At 40.6% G+C, this 3956-nt stretch overlaps 1 pseudogene; it reads left to right on the forward strand.

The window, feature by feature from the left end:
* LOC119428438 overlaps nucleotides 1-3461 on the forward strand; it is a 6895-nt pseudogene extending 3434 nt beyond the window's left edge.
* The last annotated feature ends 495 nt before the right edge of the window (nucleotides 3462-3956 follow it).

Here is a 3956-nt window from a genome sequence, read left to right on the forward strand (position 1 = left end):
TTGTTGTTTTCTTCACTTGTTTTATTTGTTGTTTTCTTCACTTGTTTACGCCTCAGGTTAGTTTGAGTTGTCCCAAACCAACAAGACAATTCATCGTAATAAACTCTTCACTGAACAAACGGTCTTTAATTTAAAAAAGTACTTTAGAAGTTTTTTCTTTACTTTTACTGAGAGAAACTTCATTTTTAAAAACTTTGCTACATTTCTCAAAACTGCATGAAAAACTAACAGCCACCGACTTTTAAACTAAAACCATCTCAACAAAACGAAAAAATTATTTAAAAAAATTTTAACAAATCTTTGGAAAAAACAAAGTTCTGCGCCTTCAGTGAGCCCAACGAGAATGTTGAGGACTCTCGGCTACTACCACACCAAATTTTAGCTCAGCATCTGTAAAGCTGACTGAGTAACTAACATGTTCAATAACTGATTAGCTGTGGCGGCCATCTTGAATTAGGCTGAATGCAAAAGTTAACTGAAAAACTACATTTATGGTGAAAATTCTGTGTGAACGCTGAGCGCTGACAAAGCCGAAACTGAGCGGGTAAAGCTAAAAGAAGAAGGACACTAGCTAAAAGCTAAGAGAAGCACAATGCTGGAAAAAGCTAAATGCCAGCTAGAATCTAAAAGTAGCTAAACAGTTGCTTTAAGTTAAAAGTAGCAAAAGGCTATCTAAAAGCAAAGGGAGCAAAAGAATAGCTAAAACTACAATTTAAAAAAATTAGCTAAGAGCTACAAAATATCTAAATGCTTGTTAAATGCTAAAAGTAGCAGAATAGTAGGTGAAAGCTAAAACTAGCAAAAGATTAGCTAAAAGTTATAAGTAGATGAATAATAGCAAAAAGCTAAAAGTAGCAAGATGGTAACTAAAAGATTAATAGCTAAAGCTCAAAATACCTAAAAGCTAGCTAACAGCTAAAAGTAGCATGCAAAGTCAAAAACAGCTGGCTCGCAAAGAGAAAAAGGTTTTTGAAAGAATTGAAATTATATATGTATTTATACGGGCAAAGTACTTGTAAATGAATCAAAATATTTTGAAAAGTTTGAAATCTACAACAAATAAAAGTCTTAGGAACATTTCCTGAACGAGCTGAATGTTTTGATACATGGAAGGTTTAAAAACGTGTAAAAAATACAAATAATCCTTAAAATAACTATGAACTGTTTTACTTTTTTTTATATATAAAAATGTGTAATAAGAACTGGGAAAGTGGCAATAAAATGCAAAGTTACACTAAGATAGAGTCGCTTCCTGTATAAGAACAATAATTTATGACCGAAAACGGATCCTTGAGGGACTCCAAATGACAAAACAGAATAAATGTCAACAACAAAACTTTAAGAGCTGACTGCCGTTTTATTGATATTTTCAAGTAAAACTGTACTCTGATCCCCGAGTACTGACTGCCAGGTTCTCTCCATGTTTCCTCAGAGAGGAGACGATGTTCACCTGATGAACGCCACTCTGGACGTCTACACGCAGATCTTCTCCAGCATCCTTCATCACAGCAACCACAGTGGACTGCTGGACCACCTGTCGGACTCTAAGAGGACTGAAGTCCACGCGGACCTGACAAAACTCCAGAAAAAGATGAGGGAGCTGAAGACCTGCCGGTCCCACCAGTCTCACCTGAACCACAACACAGAGAAGGCCCTCAAAGAGCTGAACAGGATTCAGGTAATGGCTGTTTTTACTCATCAACACTTGGTTTATTCTAGCGGTTAAGGCCAGAGGTCTGATTATAGTACTGCTGGAGTTTTTATTTGTAAACCTCAGTTTATTACTGATTATTAACAGTAAATAATCCTTAGATATGGGTGAATAATGTCTATTACAAAACACCTTTGTTATAATTTAAAGGTCAAACTGCCCTTTACTTTTATAAAAGAACCAACATCCAACTAAAAAAATGAACTGAAACTGGGACACAACATTCTTCCAGTAACAGGTAGAGGAACAGAAGTTCATCCGTCCAAACTGGGTCAACGTTTAAACCCAAAGTACAAACAAAACTACTGCAAACAGAAGAAGCTGAACGATGCACTGGGTGCCTCTTTCATCTAGTTTGGAAACTCCTTCCTGTCTAACAAACACACTACAATTCAAAAACGTGCCGAGAAGAGTCAAAACCTGCAGCGAGGAACAAATTTATCAAACGTGAGATTCTTGCCAGACTTGACCAGACCAATAAAACGGTTGAGCTTGAGCAGGGAGGTCCAGACCTCGATAATCTAAACCACCTCTTCCAGAACTTCTGGGAGGACTCCAAGGTGTTCCTACACCAGCAGAGACAGTTGGACATGCCTGGAAAACCTCCCCAGGGAGACATCCAGGGCCCCCCAGCTGCACTGAGAAACATCTGTCCATAAAAGTTATGAACAGAATCGATAACGACCGTGTGCCCTGACTGAGTTCGACTCCCACCCTGAAGGGGTCCGACTTACTGCCGGATGTGGACCAAACTCTCACAATGTTCATGAAGGGACTGAATGTCCTGTAGCAACGAGCCCCCGATCCCACACTCATGGAGCTCCCCCACAGGTCAAAAGCCTTCTCCATGTCCATAAAGCAAACCCCCATGACCCCTCAAGGACCCTAGTGGGGGTAAAGAGTTGGAACCTGCATCCTCCTGGATCTGGTTCGACCAACGATCGGACTCTATTCACCATCACTCCTGAACAGACCTTACCAGGGATGATGTAATTAAAGCACACCCTCTTTTGAAGAAGGGACTCCCCCCCAATCTTCCGATCCAGTGACACTGCCCCTGATGTCCATGTGATGTTGCGAAGGCGTGTCAACCAAGACAAGTGAGGAACAGCCAGAGGCTCCAGAACTTAGGGCTGACCTTGTCCACCACCAAAGTAAAGATGGTTTGTTGATCTTTATTAGAGATTCAGACGAGTTCAAGTCGCACGCAACGACTCCGGTACTACTCTGCAAGAGAAGATGCAACAGTGTGAGCCTCAACATCTCACGCAAGGAGACTAAGAACCCCCCGCCAACGTGTGGAGACATTTTGTGGACTCGTCAGCCGCTCAAAGTTACCCCCGTATTGATTTTGGCAGGCGGGGCGCTGGGTTCTGTTGACAGGGCGGGGCCCGTCTGCGACGTTGATCGTTTTATTGGAACAGCTTCAGACTTGCGCTCATAGAAACCTGAGCTGAAGCTGCATGAGACTACATTGATCTTTGGTTTCTGAGTTACTGTTTCGTGAGGACACAAAGAAAACACGAGGAGTGCTGCAGAAACATGATTCATGTAATGAATGTTGGTGACGCGTCATTAAAGGAGGACTAACTGTGTCTGCAGGTGGAGAACCACCTGGTGCAGAGAAAGGCTCTGGCTGAGTTCTTGGAGGTCTACCAGGAAGCCTCTGTGATTGGCAGATGCTGCAGAAGTTGATCCCGCCCACTGTGCTTCCTCAGACCATCATCATCATCAATCTGAAACTTGCTGAAAAACCCTCAACCCCATCTTCATCACTTTTCTTTGCTAAATGTTTTTTTTAACTTACTTGTTTTTAGGTTTTGTTTTTATTTATAACCGAGTTAAGCTGCTTCAGGTTTCCACGTCCACTTTCAGTTTCACAGTTAATCATAATTAATTTATTGTTAACGAGGTTCATTCAGACCTTTTTTCATTACGGTGTTATTTTTATAATAATTTATCTATTTATTTTAATTTATTGTCTTGTTTGGTTTTAATAAAAGCACAAATCAGCACCAAACCTGTTTTGTTGACGTTTCCTTTTAAAAACCTTTAAAAAGTCAAGAATGGGTGGTTTGTTCAGCAGCTGACGTGAACTGAAAGTTTGTGGTTTCACTTTTAATCAGGAACTCGTATAAAAACATTTAAGCACAGAAACTTTAACTGCACCAAATGAGCATAAAGATCCGATTCAAAGAGCAAAAGAAGCGTTTGAGCGCACGACGCTCGCAGGACAAACCGAACG

The sequence above is a fragment of the Nematolebias whitei genome, chromosome 22 (assembly GCF_014905685.2).
Source record: "Nematolebias whitei isolate Nwh7 chromosome 22, NemWhi1, whole genome shotgun sequence".
Taxonomy (NCBI): domain Eukaryota; kingdom Metazoa; phylum Chordata; class Actinopteri; order Cyprinodontiformes; family Rivulidae; genus Nematolebias; species Nematolebias whitei.